This window comes from Motacilla alba, chromosome 1A (genome assembly GCF_015832195.1).
Source record: "Motacilla alba alba isolate MOTALB_02 chromosome 1A, Motacilla_alba_V1.0_pri, whole genome shotgun sequence".
Taxonomy (NCBI): Eukaryota; Metazoa; Chordata; class Aves; order Passeriformes; family Motacillidae; genus Motacilla; species Motacilla alba.
In genome coordinates this window covers 41,195,547-41,216,549 of record NC_052031.1, presented here as the reverse complement: position 1 = coordinate 41,216,549, position 21,003 = coordinate 41,195,547, and the positions used below count along the sequence as shown (strand labels likewise).

Sequence of the window (21,003 nt, the reverse complement as noted above, 5' to 3'; positions counted from 1 at the left end):
AACTGTTTCTTCATTAGCCTTGTATTCTAAGTCACCTCTCCTACTACATACAAATTAAATCATTTGAAAGCCAAGATTTTAGCATTTTTTTTTCTCTAATTGGCTAGCAAAATAATTATTCCTATGGTAAACCACTACAGAACTAAATCCCTGAGATTAGCTCTGCTGATTACAGCATGGTGCTAAAGACCCCAGGGTTGTGGTGTACAGGCCACTCACTCTAGGGTTGGACATGATGATTGTTTAGGGCCCCTTCCAGCTGACAACATCCTGTATGTACATTGTTTAGGTCCTGGTGCATCAGCTTTGGTTGCATTTAGTGTAATCCCTATGGAAAGATTTTCCTGTTTTCATTTACTGGAAGGTTCACTGTCTTCTCTGATAACCAATGCAAACATACATATATCTATGTGTTTTATAATTAATTCTCTATAAAATACATCATAAAAATAAAAAAAACCCCAAAGGTATGGATTATGATAAAGATATTTTGAAAAATTTACTATGGAGTCTGTATTTGTTAATGTTGAGTTGATGAATCTTTGTCTATTTTTAGAAGTAGTTTTTTTCTCAGTGGTTTCATAGAGTCATAAAAGTTTATGCTGATCATATAACCTCATTTCTTGCATAATAAGACAAAGACTCTATTATTGGGACATGTTTCATACTCCTTTTGAATTATCTAACAAAATCTTGTTCCAAAAAATTCCCATCATGAAGAATTTAGCCCAGCCTCAGTTAATTGTGTTAATTGTTCTGAAGAAAAATGGCCTTCTATTGTCTATAAAAATTTACTTTTATTTGCAGTATTTGTAGATTACTTCAGCTCCAGCTTGATGCTTTGTCATGACCTTATATGCCAGACTGAGAGTACCCTATTGGGAAATTTCTGTTCCCTAGAGAGATATTTAAGGACTGCAGGAAATTGCTCCTGGTACTCTGAGTTGACTGAGTTCCTTGAAACTGGACTTGAATAGTAAACAAATATATATATATATATATATATATATATATATATGTGTGTGTGTGTGTGTGTGTGTGTGTGTGTATTCAATTTTTAATGCTTCTTATACATGTGTTTGGATATTCCTCAGTATTTTGCTGAGGTTTTTGCAGTTTTTGCAGTCTGGACAGACACATCGGGTGCAATAATCATGTCACGGTGAGGAAAGTAACTTCATGAGATGGGTTGACTATGGCTGGACATCAGGTGCTCACCAAATCTGTCCCTCCCCTCTGCTGGGGACGAGAGAGAAAATACAGCCAAAGGTTCCCGGGGTACAGCTGCCCCTCCACAGTCTTCAGGGCTGCAGGGGAATCCCTGCTCCAGCTCCTGGAGCACATTCTGCCCCTCCTTCTTCACCAATCTTGGTGTCTGCAGGGTTTGTCTCCCACATATTCTCACTCACCTCACTGCCTTAGGATTTTTTTCCCTTTCTAAAATCTGTTATCCCTGAGGCACTACCACTATCACTGATGGGCGTGGCCAGTGGTGAGTCCATAAATAGTAATTTTAAAGCAATATTCACAACGTCTCATGAATGTAATACTTTTTAAAGGAGTGGTAGAAGCCCAAAGCTGAAACATTTGAATATGTTTCTGCTTAGAGTGGCACCAGGAGCCATCGTAGTCCAGTAACTTATGCTGAAAGTCAAAAGCGAGATAACACATCTAGTTGCCTCACTTTTTTTATCAATTCACCCCAAAAAAATAAACATCCTACCCAAGTTTGAAGTGGCTACATGTAGCCAGCAATAGCACTCGTGTCTCTGCTCCAGGTAAGTTACTTCTTTTGTTTTTACCCTGCATAATTAGGTTGCACATGAAAAATAGTAATTTATAAGAGTTTTTGTTGTTTTGTTGGTTTTTTTTTAATAGATTATGCTCAGTGAAAACTTTACTTTTGGTGGCTTGACTCTCCAACAGAAGTACTTACCACAAGTAGGAGTTCCATGGGCTATGCAGGAGCATTAGATGAACTGATATCACTCTTTTCCAGTAAACCCCTTTTTTCTTTGTCTCATCCAGCACTCTATAACCACTGATTTCTTGTCTGATTGGATGTTAGCTACCTCAGCAGCTGTGTATCCTTGAATTGAGGAAAATATCCGCAGTAAGCTCAAAGGAAAAACAGGTGTCTGTTCTAATGAAGATCAATTTACCTCAGGATTAAGGCTATGAAAAACAACATCAAGTTCACCTTCCTCCAGTCAAGACCTTTGGAAATATAATAGACCTTTCATCTGACAGGAAGTGGCTTGAGGAAAACAAAAGATTTGCTTTGCAGACAGAAAGTGTTGTCTCTGTACAAGCTGAAACTAACTTCAACACTACACAAGCCTTGTACATCATGACAGCTTTATTTTAAACACAAAGGCTTATGAAAAAAAATAGGCAAGCTTTTCTTTTGGGAAGGTAATGCACTTTCTACTACTTCTCTGGAAATCAAAATTAAAACATCACAAACAAACAAGCAATAAATTTACTCATTTTTTCTTCTATTTGACAAAAAAAATGCTTCCTAGGACAAGAGTAAAGAGGGCTTTATGTCATTCAGCTTCAGAAATTTTTGATAGATTTAAATCAGTTTGGTTCTGGAGAGTTTTATTGTTGATGTAAAACTTTTTATAAAGGCAAGTAGCTGTTGTAATATTTCCCTTTACAAGGTTTTGTAAAATACAAGCTGGTCAGACTGTGTAATATATTAATACTGGTTGCCTTTATAGGCTTTATATTTTCACTGCCTTATTTAACATTTCTCTGTACTGAAGAGAGAATTACTTGCCTAAAATGTAACTCTTCTCACTTTTCACTCAATATGGTCTCTTAACTGAGTTTTTGTTTTTTGATCCTTAAACCCACAAACTAAATGGAAAATGTACCTAATCTACTTAAAGGAAAACATCAAAAGCTGATTAAGTTGCTAATATTATACTTCTCAAAATCCCTTAAAAGCCCAGTGCTTCCTATAACCCCCTTAGCAAAATACTAGCAATCACTGAAAATAATTTTAAGAGCTGTCCCATAGATAGTAGAAACTTAAAGTGATAGTAAATCAGGCTTGTTATTCCAAGTGCCATTAAAGTCTGCAGGCTTTGCTGGCATTTGAACTTTTTTTGGAATCAAGTCTAACAGGGATTTTGTTTGAGCTAAAAGAAGAGTCTCAAAACAGTGTCTGATATTAGAAATTCATTCAGTTGCAAGGTTGTCAGGCACTAAGAGCCAGGCCATAATTCCATGGAAGTATCAATTTGTATTTGTGTCTTTGTTTGTGAGTGATTCTACACAGCCTGGTAGGTTTGAGTCTTGTCTTAGTGGTACTTGTAGGTTTGTTTGCTCCAGAGCTGACAAAGATTGTTATCAATTTAAAAATAACTTGAAATATTACAAAATATATTAATGAAAGTCCTACAAATACAGTTATGCTACCTTTCCTGTTTCAGTAAATCCCTTTTGCTACCAAAATGCGTATTCTCTGGGATTACTAAAAAGTCAATCTCTGTCTCTTTTTTCTTAAAAGTAAAGTGTAGTCACTTAGTATTTGCTACAGTGTTAGTTCTTGGTGTTGGGAAATCCGTTCCTTTGTCATTGTTGAGAAGGTAACTCAAAAAACTGATTTTCATCACGTCTGTGTACAGAATTTTAAAATACAATACCCAGGAAGCATATTTTAAAGTTTAAAGCTCAAAAGCATAGTTTAATTAAAATTTTGTCCTCAGATATAGCTCTTATCAGAGCCTGCCTTTTTCAATTTTCCAGTCTGATGACTGAGGAGCAGATGGGCAAATCTTGTAACACTGACTTAAAATATTTTTGGTTTTTAATATTTTTCAACACTCTGTGTGCTTTGTTCTCTTTTAATGTCTTGGAGATTTTCCTCTATAAATCCTGATGAATCTGTGAAAGATACTGGAGTTTGATTTTTGTGACTTGAGTACTTTACCCAGCATTAAGAGTCCAAATAATTGCTCAGCTTCTTGCAGAAACTTTTGAAAAATGTGGAAGAGAGGTTGAGTAAATAAAAAATAAACCCCAAATACACTCTGGGTTACTTATTTTTTCAGTGATGATTCTGAGTAATTGTGTGGCAATATGAACAGAGATTTTCTTAGTACCCTTCAGATTTCATAATTTACACCCAATAAAGTTCTAGAGAGGGTATAGGAAAAGAAACTAAATTATTTCTTTTAGCTTCTCCATTAAGCTTTCTTTGCTATGGTTGTTCCATGGTGACTACGTGACAAAGTGCTGAGAGATTTATGATGAAGACACCTTAAAGTAGGTGTCCATCACTCCATTCCCAAGTCACTGAGAAACAATGTAGATGATGAATCAAACTCTTTATTTTCTGTTTACTTTGTTTTTTCACCACAGATTGTACTCTGAGAACACAGATGCTCAAAATAATCCCAAAATCATTCCCAGGACTGCTGTGATTTTTTCTAAATCATTCTAGTACATCTGGAATGCTCTTTCAGTAGTTTCATGCATCAAAAACAATGTGAAAGACATCTAAGGCAGTTTAAGACAACATTTTAAGCAATTCTGTAGTAACGGGAGTGTTTGTGTATGTGTGTCTATTTTTAAATGCTTTTGGGAAACTGCAGGGTGCACTGCTTATTTTTTATCTCCAGATCTCTTGTAGCACATGTTGATGAGTGAACATGTGAGCCCAAACCAGGAGAAAATTCTTTCCTGATGTAAAGTTTCAAAACTTTGGAACTGTGTCTCTGTTTTTAGTTTTATGAATAACTTGCACACCCTCAATTTATAAGTGCTAAGATTTTTTACAGAAATCCAGGGTTTAATAAACTCTGAGAACTACTGAAATTTTGATATGGATTTTACTAAAGCTTTAAGGATCAATTCATTCAAACTTCAGATATTATATGACTCACTTTCTTCACAGTAAATTCATGACTGACTTTTATTTAAACACCAGAGACACAGCATCTAGAAAGTCAACACACAAAAGAGAAACATCCATAAAAGGTGTCACCTACAGTTACTGTCAGTTACTTTGGGTTTATGAAACTTCACAGCTTTGAAATTATTCTAAACATGACATCAAGAAGTTTCCATTAATAGTACTTTTGTCAGGAAGGAGTTGCATATGGATAAAAAGAATTATGTGAAAAATCAAAAATTTTTGCTTGTTTTCCCTATCTTTTAAAGCACAACTCTCTTTATATATTGTTTTTTATGCTTATATTCTTTTACATATCAAAGTTTAAGATGAATGTATAACATTATACTTCAATAAAACCTGTATTTTTTTAATATTTTGTCACTTCACAACCCCTATGTATGTTAATATGTTGAAGAATTTATTTTTTTCTTTTATTATTTTTCCTGCCTTACCTATCCTTGGAGTAGTTTAAAGTGTGAAATGTTTCCAGCAACATGAAAACCTAAAATATGCAATGGAGCTAGGTCTTGATTTTGAAAAATAAACCTGTAAAATAAAGGTTATTACCTTACATATTTATAGGGATTTGACAGACAAGAATTTATCCTTGGCTAGTATATATTTTTAGTAACACCAGGAAGACTTGTGATATTATTCAGAACATGAAATTCAGTGTTCTTCCAAAGGCTTTCAGATTTGTTTGGTTTTCTAATAAATAGAAAATTCTGCCTACTCATGAAGACATGAGTAAACAAATGTGCCATGTATTGAAAACTTCACTAGTATTGAAATAATTATTGCAGCTTATCTAAGAATCAAGATACAGACCCTCTGTCGTTTAAAAACTTGATATTCTTTTTAGTTTTCCCAGAAATGTCACCAAATCTGGTTTTGTTTTGGTATCATTGTTTTCCGTCATGTCCCATTTTCTCTAATTTCACATCTCACAGCCTGTGTAGCACAGTGAATAGCTTTCCTTTTTAGTTATTGTTTTGTTAAATAGTCTGTGATCTGTAATTGATGTTTACAAAAATAATTGCTTAAGGTTTTGTTTATTTGTTTCATTACACTGCAATATAGATTTCCAGGATAATGGAAATGTTTCAGCATGCTATTTCAGCAATGTATTTTCATTATATGCCAATGTTTATGCATAAAGCATCCTGTTTACTTGTTGTTGGATGACAAGCAGCTTGTCAAGTATGCATGACTGACTTTCTTCTAAGAATATTTAAAATTCTTCATATAAAGATCTTTATATGACTAGATCTCCTCAACTAACTCAGTGAGGGGAAAAGAACACCTCACTGAATATTTATAGTTTTGATGGCCTTAGTACTTCTTTACGGAATTCTGTTTTCCTTTTTTTTTCTTTTTTTCTGCTCTTTAAGTAGGTAGGTCCTTTTTATATATTAATAGTGTATTGCTAATATTAAGCCTTTATTTAACTCTTGGAAAAGAGGATTTAGACCCTGGAGAAGTAATGAATCAGAGATCAAAAACCTGAAACATCTAACCCAAGGTGTTTCCCAGGACTTAGTAATAGTCAAATTATTTTGATGCAAAAAGTGTTGTGCTAGTGCAACACTTGAATGTAATGTGTCAGGTTATTGTAGTTATTACTCTGTTGTTTTCCTTGCCTTAGTCTGTGCTGCATTAGGGATAGGACCATGAAACATCTAAAAATACCATCACTAACTGTAGATCTTTGTGAAAAGATATCTGACACTCTGAATATGCAATTGCGACAAAGCTCACTGCAGATTTACTACGCTCAGTTCCTCAGCAGTAGGGCACAAAAGAAGCCTGATTTAGCTGACTGAACTAACTCTGTTTGTGAGATGCTGTGTTTATACTCCTCTGCTGGTACCTTAAGTACCTTTTTTGGTCTGGTCATATATGTCTCTTTGTGTTGAATACACCAGCATCAAAGCAAAAATTAAACTGTTGAAGGTGACTGTGAGTATAACAGTCAAATATTTTAATAAGTAATATATTTTAATAATATATTTTTAATGATATATTTTAATAATGTTCACTGTATCAAATGCAAATAATTAAAAACCAGGAAATTCACACTATATTGCCAGCCTTCAGCATTGTCTTTCTTCAGCAAGCTCACGACAAGGAAGCGATCTTGGTTTTGTTCTTCTGTTGCAGTGAAGAGTCATAATGTAAGAACCTTTTTGAATGTTATGCCCAGTTCTAAGACCATTACATAGTTATCCGAGTTTTAAAATGTAAGATTACATATTTTGCTGGTGGGTATCTGCTTACAAAACAGGTTATGTTGTATGGTAAATGTTGGAACACTAATGCACTGAAGGATTCTTATTTATTATCAAATTAATTCCTTTACTGTTGCAGGTAATTTTTTTCCTAAAGATGTTAAACTCTTTTTCACTATTTCCTTAATAAATTTAGTATTCCTTTTCACTAAAAGATTCTCATATATTCTTACAAGGTAAATTTTTAAAGTTTCAATACACTTCATGTATACCTAAAGAAAATATTTAATATGTGCATAACTTTTGTTTCCTGTTTTCATTTGCATCTTTATATGATATTTTAACACAAGGTATTCATCTATACCTTTCTCTAGCCAATCAACAGTGTGGATCTAGATAAATATTTTACTTTTGCTGACTGGCACTTTGTATGGTGAAAGATATGTAAACATTTCTAATGCAACATGGATAACCAATTAACAAAGAGGTAACCTTTTTCTTTCATTATACAATTGTCATTCAGTAGTGCATTTAATGAGCATCCAGAATTCCTGGGAGCCTCTACTAGAAATGTATTCTCATCTCTGATGAGCATGCAGGTGGCTGAAGTAGAATTTTTGATAAATGTATACCTTTATCAGCCTTGCTCTCTGGGACCCATTAGGAAAGCTTTAACACTGTGAATTATCTAGGCAGCCTCAGATGTAGAAATACAATGAAATAATGATGGCACTGAGCTCCAAACTAAAATATAGGGCCATAGGTTTCCATATAAAAGAAATAAGATATAAAGATATAAGGGTCATTTAGGCACTCTAATGTAACTACTATAACTACAGCATTTTTATTTGGGGGTTTAAGAGACCTCTTCTTTTTATGAACCATGTTGACATTTTCATACACTTGGCATAAGCCATGTGAAGAGTAGACAGATTGGTGTTTTGATGCACAAATATCTATCTGCAAGATTTTTTGGGCTACAGTGTGATAGGAAGAGCATAGTTTGTAAAGAATTCAAAGGAAGATTTTTGCCAATTTTTGTTTGTATGAAAACTGAATGTATTCTCTCAGAATCAGAGAGAATTGCATGTAGGAGGGGGCTGATGCTCAAAATCTCATGACAGTTGCAGCAACAGCAGTAAAATAAATTTCACAATGGGGAAGATACGGGTTGATTAGAAATATTTAACAGAAGTTAAATATCTTTAAAGTACAGAAACTTTTCTTGAAACATAATAATATCTCCAAGATAAGTGAAGGATAGAAGTTATCTAGCTGACCTGTAAGAGAGTTGGGAAAGCAAGTGTCTAAAAATAAGATGGTAGGGGTCAGTGGACAGGCAGCAAATGAAAAAAGTGCTCATGCAGTCTCTCACCTTACAGAAGAGTTTTGAGAGAGAAGAATACGGAAGAAACTGAAAGGAGAATGATAAAAGACAAGTGATACACATCTTTCCTTAGAGGCCTGACATTAATGAGCCTGTAATGGGCTTATTAAACTAAGTTATCTTTTGCTAAAATATGTAAAGTTAAGCAGTTATGCTAATAAGAAAAGGAGTAGCAGGATAGATTAAAAAGAGAAGAGAAGATTCAAAAGTAAAATATGGAACTCTGCATTGCCAGTCAGTTTATATGCAGTTTGGTTATTAAAAAAGTATGATTTAGGATTATATATATACAGGACCTTGATATGTTTCAGCTGCGTAGCTTGGAAACTAATCTCCTACAAGATAGCATATTTCTTCCACAAACATTACCCCCCAAAAAATTGGTTATATATGAGCACACACATTCACATAAACTCATGTGAAATATTTATAATTTTTTCTACTGCATATAAAAGGTTGAGATGCTGTTTTCTTTAAAAACAGGTTGCCTGTTGATTGCCTGTTAATGTACTTGAGAAACTCTTATGCTGGACATTTGTTTTGGCTCTTGAGGCAAACATGACAGCATAAATCAAATCACTTCACTGATTTATATTATAGAATACAATTTACTAAATATTAAAGTACTCTTTAAAGGGCAGTGCAGGTGGTTAGAGGAAAAGGGTTTTGGGTTTTTAAAAATATTTTTCAGTTTGACCAGTTTTATCAAAAGTATTGTCTATCTTTGTTCCTACATAGTTGCTATCTGAAAAACAACATACCAACTTCATTAGCTGAAGTTTAAACTAAAGTGTAGCAGTTTAGGATGTGGTTTGATTTGGTTAGCTTACATCTTTGAAGAGTTTGACCCAAAATGATTTGCAGAGTACCTAAATTCAGGATATTATTTTGACCGGCCACTCTTCCTGGACCACTGGATTCCTTGCCACAAATTGAAGACCCTAACTGTAGGCAATGGAATCCTGGTCATAGTGTACAACTACCTCCCAGCATAACCCTCTGGATTACAAGGACCACAGTTTGAGTGCACTGATCATGTTATAGGACTTCTAGGCCTGTTCCATGAAATCACAGAACAGCTGAGATTGGCACTGGTCTCTGGGCATCTTCTAGTGCAACTCCACTGCTCATATCAGGGTCAGTGAGAACATGTTCATCGGGGCTTCAAACAACAGGTTTCCAATATCTCCAAGGATAGAGACACAACAGGCTAAGCTCTCAGTAACCTGGTCCAGTTTTTGACCACTCTTACAGTTAAGTCACTTCTCATGCTTAAATGGAATTCAGTTTGTGTCTAAGGCTTCTTGTCCTGCTGCTGGGTGCTACTGAAGAAGGTATGACTCTCTGTTCTATACCTCCCACCACATGTTCATATTGGAGTGCCTGCTTTTGCAACTTGGGCTGGCACTAATGTATGCAGAAGGAAGAATGATAACAATTTTAGTGATTCTTACTGCAGAGCTATACACTTTAACCTGGAAAATCTGTTGTTTTGGGAAAATCTAGAAGAAAGAGCAGCTGGAAAAGCCTAAGATATTTTTCATCATGGAAAGTTTGAGAAGAAAATTCTTCATTTTGTTTGGATCAAAATCAAATAACTGAAAAGAAAGAACGTAATACCTGCATGTGGCTCATAATCCTTACTGGTACTTTATGTGCCCTGTCCAGACCAATCCCATTTATATATTTTCCCACCTTTGATGCACAATTCTGCCTGTAACTTTATTAGAATAGTTAACTGTATAATTTAAAACACAGCTGAAAATTGTACACGCATTTCAATAAACTGGTTCGTTTGGGGAAACTTTTATTGGAAAAATGCACTCATCCACTGAATGGAAAATATGGAATGAGATTTGTAAATGGAATAAGTATAAGAGACAACTGAGTTTTTTTTATAACTGTTATTTAGTTCTGGGTTTTCCTTTTCTAATCAGCAGGATTGCAATTTCTATCATTTTGGTTCTGATACATTCTTTCATTAATTTTGGCTTGTTGCTTAAGACCACAGTAGATTTATAGCTGTATTTGCAAAGCAGCTATGCTAGTTCAGATTTTAGCCACATTTTGTATTTGAATGCTGATCAGCATGTTTTTATTTTTTTATTTTTTTATTTTAGTGATCTCCTTTAGATTTAATTTTTTTGGATATCCCAAAACTATTGTGAACTCCTAGCATTTGGGAGGTTTTGATTTGGCACTGAAAACTTGTGTGTTTATAGAATAGAATTTATAATAGAATATGTTTATTTACATATTTAAATGAATATTTATCAGGATTTTTTTCAAACTTGGAATATGTTCACTGGAATAACTTTGGGTCAGTATTAATAACTGTACCATATGTCTCTATATTTCTGAACCAGGTGGCTGGCAATCATGTCTCCAGATGAGCAGTGGTTCAGTGACAGCAACAAAAAACCCTCTTGTTCTGTGCACACATTGCCATGAACAATCCCTGTTTTCTACTGAATTTTTGTTTATTTCTGATTGCTGTTTCAGTATCAAAAATTCTGTTGTTGGATGACAATTCAGTATTGGATAACTAGAATTTCTTTCATATGTGATTGATGGACAGATGTTGCTAAACAAAGAGCACCTATATTAGCATTAGCTTCTCTGTAGTGTTGGTTAGGTTACTAGTATTGTACATCTCTTATAAGAGTACTCGGCCTAGTAGGTGCTGTATCATGTATTCACTAAATTTATATGTTTCTCCATAGTCAGAATAAAGCTATTTCTATAAACCCTATTTCCTACCTATTTTGTAGAAAGAAAGATTTTTTCATGTCAATTTATCAGTCTGTACTTCACATATATGATTCCTTTTATTCCAACTTATATTTTCTTTCCTTAGACTCATAGAAATTATTACAGCTAGTAGATAGAGTTGGTCTAATATTTTCAAAGACTTTTCTTCAATGTATTTTCTGACTTTATATGTACTAATAGTTCTTTCACAATATTCCACTACAAAGAAAGTGGTAAGGCAGCTTTCAGTGTTTTTCAGTTTGTTTATTGGTTATAACTTTCAAGTTACTTCTCTATATTCAAGATATTACTGTGTGCTTTTTTTTTTTAATTTTTGGAAATCTAATAAGTATTATGTGTAATATGAATTTTTAATGTATATATTTTCTTAAGTGTCGTTAAAAAAGAAAAACACTTAAATCCTTTCACTGGAAGTTTCACGCTAAAATCAGCACAACGTTTTAAGTATATGGAGTTGTTTATATCCCTGAAAGCTTAAGAAGTTCAAGTGACCCAGAGACACTTAGTACCTAAGTTGGCCTGTTGCTATTTTTTTGTACAGACATACATACAGAGAGAGAAGCTTTTTTAAGAACATGGAGAGTTCTGGCTTTAATGTATCTTCATCCACAAAAAGATCATAGTTTTGTTTTGCTCACAAATCTTGAACTTGAATATAATCTCTTGTTTCAGAGGGGAATTTTTTCTTTTATAGATAAACTTGAATTAGTACTGGTACAGGTATAGGCTGTTTTTTTGAGAGACTCCCATACTGGTTTTGTTTTGAATTTTTCTTCACTTTGACCACTTCCCTTCTCTTTTCTGTACTTTAACCAAAAAAGACAAAACCCCAATACCTTGATTGGCTCCCTAATATATAGTGTTTCTCATATTACCTGGTGATCCTTCTCTGTGCTGTATACTTTGGCAAGAAATGTATAGTGGGTTTTATTATTTGATATTCCCACATGAGCCCATGTCTCTTATTTCCAAGGATATTTTCTACACAAAATGTCATGTTCAGAACTAACGGGTGAGTGACTGCTGGACAAATTTGACCTGCTTTGTGGAGGCAAAAATAGTAAGGTACTACTCAAAAAAATTTTAGTTGAGCAGGTCAGGAGGAACACCTTATGTAACTTTTGTCACAGAAGAAATAAAAGTCCGAAGTTCTTTGTCTCTTCCACAAGTTCAGGAAGCTGTAGGACAGAGGAAGTCTCAGGGATTTTATGCATGTTTAAACATGAAACAAACAATTGAATTATGCACACATTCTACTCGTGTGTTGCAGTATTAAATGCTTGCTTTTGATACACACCATTGTCACAATCAGTTATTTTGCCTTGTCTTCTGGGAATCTGTTCCTATATTAGATAAGTAACTTTATATTACCCACAATCTGAGAGAGTAAAAGAAGGGGCTAAGCCCAGGCATACTCAAACAATAATAGTTTTTGTTAATTTATCAGTTATTCAGGAGTGTTTGCTATATCTCTTCCCTGAGACAGAATATCAAATAAACAGACTGAGCAAAGGACATAACAGAAGAACTGAAAGCTCACAAATCATTCATGTTGCTTTATTACATGCACAGTGAGATAGCTGAAAGTGCTCCTGTCTATTGTGTGCATTGTGTCAATTGTTAGCTCCAACAGGGAATAAGAGCTTTAAGTTCTCCACCAAAATTCTTCCTTTTGCCTCCTAACGTGAGAACGTGTGAGAAACCCAAATTCAAAGTACCTGAGAAACTCCAAATTTATGAATTATTTCTTACTTGTCTTTTACAAGCTTCAAGACATTTTTCCTACAGGTTTCTCTTGTTACGCATAACTAGACTTTAAATATCAACCTAGAGCACTCTGTCACAGAGAATAGGATAGATTGATTATAATACTAAAACCTTCAGTAAATTATGTTATATCACTTATCTATATTTTAGTTTCTGTTTATCTTAGATTTTTTTTTCATTGCTTGGATGGTGAATTTTCATCTCATAAAGAGATGTATCCAAGTGCAATATAAAGGGATATTTCCTCTAAAAATTATATTTACTACAATAATTATTTTTATACATTTTGAAGTACACTTTTATAGATAAATTAAAGTTATTCAGCATAAAGAGTTCCCAAAAGGAAAACTAAAACTAGATGTGTCCCATCACTGGCAATAGCAGGCTGAACTACAATATTTTAGCTAAATATTTTTGCTGAATTTTCTGATAGAAAATAAATGCATTTCTGCCTGAATTGCATGCCATCTTATGGAATGATTTTTTTTTTTTGTGCATTATGCCCCCATCTTTCAATACAATTAGTTTCCAAACCCTGAAATTTAGAAAACATTTATTAGAGAGAAGATGGTGATGCTTCATGGCTTCTGTGCGGCAATATTTATGGTATGCTTGCATGACACATTTAAGCTAAGCAATCCTGTTTTGGTGGAAAGGCAACTACTGATAGATGAGAAGCGCTTAAAGACAGCTTAATTCATAATTTTCTGTGATTACTTTGTGATTCCACAATCCAAGTCCTTCCCTAAAATACAGCAGAGATATTTCTTTGTCCACAAAACACATCTCAAATGTCATTTCTATTTCTAAAAACAAATTAAAATTTGGCAATTTGCCCAGAAATAACCAGAAGGTTTTTGAAGGTCTCTTCCAACTCAAACTACTCATATTTCAGAATCCTAATTCTGTCATTCTAAATGGACTTTGTGCAAGTGCTTTTCTACTACACCACTGAAATACTTCATCACATAGATGAGGAACAAAAAAATAACATACATCTGTTGTTTTTCTCTATTCTAGTTAGAAAAAAGGTTCATTCAAATTTTGCCTTGCACCTTTGCATATGGAAATGTCAGTGCTTCGTTTGGTTTATGAAACTTTGTGTATGAATTCACCCAGGACTGTCACCACATGTAAGGAATGTAACTCTGTGGTTCTGTCCCTTAAATATCCATTTATCTCTGGAAAGTTTTTCTCCTCAAGAATTACAGTATGTAGACCAACCCATGACAGAACCAGGTAAGGAATGTTATCCTAAAAAAATTAGCTATTTTGTACACAATAGGATGATTTTGTAAAATGAACCTGTATAAAAAAAAGAAAAACAGAGAAAAGATATTCTGAAATATTTACATGGATTTATATTTTTCTCTGCAGATTCTTTTAAGTGAAGCAGCCGTATCTTGGATTTCATTGTGTAACCTTAAAACTTAGTGTCAAGCCCTTCCGATAGCTACTAGATTTGGCAAGGTTAAAAGGTAAGTGAAATATTTAACGTTAAATATTTAATGTTAAAGCAAATCACAATAAGAAAACAGAAACCTCAGTATTTATTAGGCATTGTTATCAATATTATGCATTAACATGAATGACATCCATAGTGTGAGGAGCACTTTGCAGTCTCTTTCAAAATTTATTGTGTTTTTAAAATTTCTCATTGTAGTTTCTAAGTTATAAGTTTAAAATAAAACACCTACATGAAGGAAATAAAGAAGTGGAATTGCAAACATGTTGTCCTCTATATAACTTGGTATCATTAAAACAAGAATTCAGGTTTTCAAATCAAGGTGTGACATGAGGGCAAATGAAAAAGGATATAAAAACTGTGATGTACATATTAGACAAACATAATTATCTTTTGATGGTTTTGTTTGTTTGGGAATTTTAGGTTTGTTTGTTTGTTTGTTTTCTAAAGCAGCAAACAAAAAATCTGGCCAAGCATAACTGAAATAACCAAGGACAATTGAAAGAGTTAATTAAGCACACAGGAAACAAAGATGACTTGTCAGGTCTTGGTCATTTACATGATGCTGAATGTCTTTTGTGAAATAAGATTCAGTAAAAGCAGTGTCATCAAAAATACCTATTTTGCTATTTTTCTAGACAGATTAGAGAGAGCATATCTATTTCATCAGTCCTTTACATTAAACATAATATGTAAAATGCTTACTTAAAACATTAATTTAAATCAAGGGGAATTAAATGAATGCTACATAAATCAGCATTTATCTCTAAGAGAGACATTTTTCATCCTCTACATATTTCTGGGTCAGATATTGCCTCAAGGAGAAAGGAGGTTATGAATAATTTACGAATCATCATTTTTGCTTCTGATGAGAGCAGTAAGACGTGCTTTCAGGGATAGTTACATGCAACATATTCCAGGAATATTGCTTATTAAAAAAAGGCTTTTCTCTTGTATTGGGGTTCCCAGTCCAAGAAGGACATGGATCTTTTAGAGAGGGTGCAGAAGAGGGCCACAAAAATAATGCAGGTCAGGAACACCTGACTTGTGAAGACAGGCTAAGAGAGTTGCAGTTATTCAGTCTGTAGAAGAAAAGACTTAAGGGGCACCTTATCACAGAGGAGCAGTTATAAGAAAGATGGAGAAAGGCTTTTTAACCAGCTCTTGCACTGACAGGACAAGGGGCAATGATTTTTCATTGAAAAGTGTAAGTTTACATTGAACTTACTGAAAAAATGTTTTATAACAAGGGTTGTGGGACACTGAAGCAGATTGCCCAGAGGAGTTGTACATGCCCCATCCCTGGAAGTGTTCAAGGTCAAGATGGAGAAGCTTTAAGCAATATGATCTAGTGAAAGATGTCTCTGCCCATGGCAGGTAGGTTTACTAGAAGGTCTTGTAAGGTCCCTTCCAACAAAAACCACTCTATAATTCTATTGTGTGTCTGGAAAGAGTTTATACTTGGAATTTTAGGGAATATGACCAAAAAAGTTTTTGTCTGAATCTCATAAGCAGAGTAAAAATCATCATAATGAAATACTAAAGCCTAGTATAATAAAAGGACTAATCGTACATTAATATCATTGTCAATAAATTGATAGTGGGGAAAAGTCTCTAGAGAAAACAATTATCCCTACTGTATCAAACTATTAGGAAATTGTAATGACAGATCTAATATGATCATGCTAGTTTTTCCATCCTGATTACTGTAAATTAATTATTGAATTATACCTTTATATCTTTTTTGAAGTACATAAGTTTGTTAAAAACTTATGTCAGAGATGAGACCAGAAGCTAATAAGACTTTTATGTCATTACATTTATGGTCAAGAAAAATAGAACAAATTAATATATGGAGAACAGTTTACTGGATTAGGAAAAGGTAAGGAACAGTTAAGAATCAAGCATACATTTAGGATTAATGGATATCATCAGTGATTCTACCTCTAGTGCCTGTGGCCACCAATACAGGTAATTTTTTTAATGAGGTGATGGCGACAAGTTTCTACTCTGTATTACTTCTCAAAAAAACTTTATTTCCATTATTAGTAGCTCATTCTTCAGATAACATTGTTAGAAAATACATTCTTAATATTGATTTTTTTCTTTAATACTTGAATTAAATGTCACTATTAGCAATATGTTGACATGCAGTTTGTTGAGTTAATTGAATTTCATTGACATGTGACTTCTTTTTTTTTTATTCACTAAAACGTGTTTATAATTCAATAGAGAAAACAATTTTCTTTAAATAATTGTCAGTATGAGAATATTTTAGCAATATCTGTTTGGTACTTATTTGTCAAGAACGTGAGATATACTTATTCAGATAATGAATTTTGCAGTTCAGTCCTTGTGCCTGACAAAACTAATTCCAATTTATGCTTCCTCTGGTCACAAGAAGAAACATGACAAGTCTTTATTCTCCATACCTTCAAACCATACAGTGTTCCTAATGTCTGACTACACATCGTCTGCTTTATCTGTCTGATGGTATTACATTGCACTGCATTTTGCAGAAAATAAAATGTTTCTAATGCAACCATAAATTAATCTTTTTTTTTGTGGAGCTCAGAAGAAAATCCTTAACAAAGAAGATTTGACATATGAAATCACTTCTTGGTTTCTATTTTGATGAGCTTATTTATAATTGCTAATGAAATAACTGACATCTATATGCATGTAATATTGTATGCATAAGAGAGGAAGATATAGAAAGTAAAAATGTGCAAGATATTTTACTTGATTGACTATAAACTCTCTGATGCATTTCAGGAGGTGAAAATAGTGTTTCTTGATGTATTTCAGGAATAAATCTTTTATATCTGATTAAAATGCAGATGAGCATCACAAACTATTGTAATTTGTAAGGGTTGATCTCCTGATGCAATCTTCTTCCATCTGCTTCAGGTGTAGAGTTTGCAGAGAATTTGCTACAATTACTGAATGCAATTTGGGTGCAGATGCAATCCCCAACCTAAAACTCCCCATACACATGTAAATTCCTTTATATTACTTTTGATGATATCTGCTATTTAAAAAAAAAAAAAAATCTGCAACTTCATAGTAAAATCATTGCTAGTGATGAGAAATTATGGAAGTGCTATGGAAAACTCTCAAGAGAACACATGGAAATCCTGAGATCAGGATCTAATCTCATATTTCAAATCTTAAAGTACTAGTAATGTTAATTTGGTTATTTTTAGTTCTTAGATAGTTTACTTAATATTCACGGAGACATAAAGCAAGCCAGAATTCAATGTAATTGTTTTAAATACTTTTATTTCTGTGTTTTGCAGATTAGATTTTATTAACTGTTTACTAAGGTCTTTTATTAAAGAATTGCATTGTGGGAATTTTTTAGGGAAGGATTTTATCCCAAAATGTCTTATCTCTAAACATGGTTCTTTAGCTGTAAGAACTCAGAGTATTTTTTAGAAATTTTATCACATTTAAAACAACCAATAAATGTGAACTTTACCACACCTACACTAATAATTAGTAGAGAGACACAAATTTCTTGGAGCAGTGGTCACTAGATGCGAGAAACTAGAAGTGAAGAATTGTGCTCTTAAAATCTGTCAGAGAGAAAGGGAAATGTTCCCAAAAGGTAATTTTCTATTTAACAGATGTTGCATGAAGAGATGTTGCATTATTACTTTAAAAATATTTTAATTTTTTCAATTTGGTAGGAAGAATAGCAAACCTGCCCTTTCAGTAAAATATTGTACACAGCTTCTGCAAAACAAATAGTCTGCTTTGAAAGCTGGCAAGGAATGCAGGATCAGCAATGATTTGACATTGAGAAATTAAGCTGAGTTATTTAGTGGCAGGAAAATGCATTCAATGAGCAGAGAAAAATATGTATAGTACTTTGCAAAGAACAGTAATACTCTGTAAAATGGTTGCCTGTCTACAGGAGCTTTCTTTATAACTTTTTTTTAAATTGAAAAAGTAATTGAATATTCAGTTCACTCTCAGTTAATTTTTTGATAGGCTGTGTGTCATCATACGGCAAAGTAATTTTTAAAAAATATTATCTTTTAAAGGATATCTGCATAAGTAAAAATCTGCAAGATTTTCTTTTTCTATGATACCTGGAGTTATATGGCCATGCTTATGTTCTAAGCAGCAACTCTCCTTGCAAGAGGACTACACCCTTTAACCCTAGGATGGCATATCTTGAAATGCTGGAGTGAAGAGATAAGTAACATGGAACAAGTGACAGTAGATAAAGACAATAACAGAAACATTCTTAAGGGTGAAAGAAATTAAAGACTAAGTAATCACAAAAACTTGGGGTTTAGTGTATTTCTTACTGCGTAGGTGTATTTTTATTACAGATAATAGTAAAAAGCTAATATCTCTCCAAGAAGAGAGAACAGCATCTATTTGAAAGAAAAAACCCACAAAGATCTGGAAAGTAGATTGTGATAATTCAAAAATGAAGGGAATAGCATAGCTTTATTAATTTCTATGACTATGTAGAAAGAGCTCGACCTTCCTGGCCTGTAACTATTACATATGAATGAAAATTGGCAGTGGTTGTACAATTAGGTTAATTGCTGATACTGTGATGGAAGTTGCAAAGAAAGGGTGAAATGTAACGGGTAAATTGCAACTGCATAATTTCTGGTATATTAGAAAGGCTTTGACCTAAATCAGGCTAAGTTTACCAAACTCTGAATATTGTAGAACAGCTGCCAGCAAAATTGTCTAATGGCAATTCTTTCAGCTTCCTAGTCTGAGCAAGAAATAGTCTCTCTTCAGTTTTCTTCTTCAAAACTGTCATAAATTTGGTGTCCAGCTCTGGCTTATAAAGTCTTTGTCACTTTTTATTTTTAATATTCTGTGGCTCTTACTGTTAGCTTTGTGCTCTCATATTCTATAAAACAAACTGGAACTCTTGGGAACTTTCCGTTTCCAAAATAATTGTGTAGAAACGTAGCAATAAGGAAGAAATGAAGAAGTTAAAGCTCCTCTTAGAAAAAAGACAACTTGTTCTTTTTGCCTGCTGAGGAGATGAGAGCTTTCCTGGTGGTGCATTGGACAGTTTTCAAAATATAAAAGAATAAAAGATCCTTTTTTTTCTTGAGAAAGAAATATCTCAAAAAGGATAAAATACTTTTGAAAGTTCTCTTACTGTTTTTCTGTTCTCTTTATCAGTGGCAGCAGTTATAGATTAAATACCTCTAAAAGCAATAGCATTCTAATTGTTTCAAAATGCTTATTTTTCCCCTTTGATTTCATATAAAATTTCCAATAATATCAAGTATAAAATCAAGCCATGCATATATATATATATATATACATACACAGAGAGCCATAAGACCCCCCAAATTACCCGATTGCATAATGGTAATATAACTGAGGAAATTTCAATATATCAGTCATATCAGTCCCTTTTTCCTCACTTCCTTTTCTATTCTCAGCTGAATATTACTTCTAGCTCCGTAATGTGCTCATCTGATCCTTTCACAAATTAATTCTGCCTAGTAAGCCTAGATCATATCATAGGGTGAAAAAGAAATAAAAATTTCCTGCATAATCAGATCTCAGAGGGGTCACTCTGATGACAGAATTGAGGAGGCCACACTATGGCAGCAGTGGGGGAGGAAGAGGAATGGGAAAGATGTGAGAATTGCTCATTTTGCAACAACCATTAAGACTAAAAATATTTAACACTGGAATGCACAGTGGGTTTGGTTGGATTTTTTTGGTTGGTTCATTGTTTGGATGGTTTTTGTTGGGTTTTTTGTGGTTTTTTGTCGATTTTTTTCTCAACTCTTTTTCAAACGAATATATTTTATTTCAATGCTAGATTAAGCAGCCTTTTGCTTTCCTGAAATTCCAGCCATTCTCATATACTAAGAAGACCCAATATTTTCAAAGTTTTATATTATGGCTATTGTTTAATCATGATTGTTTTTACCAAAAAAAAAGTAATAATATATTTCATTTTTTCCTAGTAATTATTACATCTATTCATGTGTTATGGAAATGTGCTACTGGTTTATAATAGCAAATATTCTTTAAGTCACTAAACATATGCATTACTAGAATTTTCTGCCTCAGACAATACTGTATTACTGTCTTGCTGACTTGAATACTTACTGAAAATCTAAAAAATATTTTTTATAATTTTATTATTTCTATCAGTTGCCTTCATGATTATTTCTATTTTATCAAGATATATCAATGGAAATGGAATCTGGGAAGTGGAGGAGATACTAATTGTGAAGGAATCTGGGAAGTGGAAGAGATATTAATCAATAATCAATTGTGCTAGTAAATAAGAAATTCAGACGTTAACATGTCTGTAAATGTATGTTTCTCTAAATAATTAAAAACAAAGATCACCACCACACCATCATCATTATCACCCCTTGTCTACAATGATTTCAAAGTTCTTGAAAGGTTGTCACAGGTGAAGTTCTCATTACTATTTAATTTAAATGGAAATTACTTATTCAAT

The 21,003-nt window shown here is 33.4% G+C and overlaps 1 long non-coding RNA gene across 3 annotated transcripts in view; it reads left to right on the top strand.

Annotated features, from left to right (window-relative positions):
• Positions 1 to 21,003, top strand: part of LOC119708339 — a 150,667-nt gene that overhangs the window by 63,506 nt on the left and 66,158 nt on the right. For 2 of the 3 annotated variants that reach the window (XR_005259054.1, XR_005259055.1), the window contains exons 2-3: positions 14,441 to 14,541; positions 15,779 to 15,905. This is a non-coding gene — a long non-coding RNA (uncharacterized LOC119708339). The remainder of the gene's footprint in view (positions 1 to 14,440; positions 14,542 to 15,778; positions 15,906 to 21,003) is intronic. The other variant, XR_005259056.1, reaches the window with a different exon arrangement.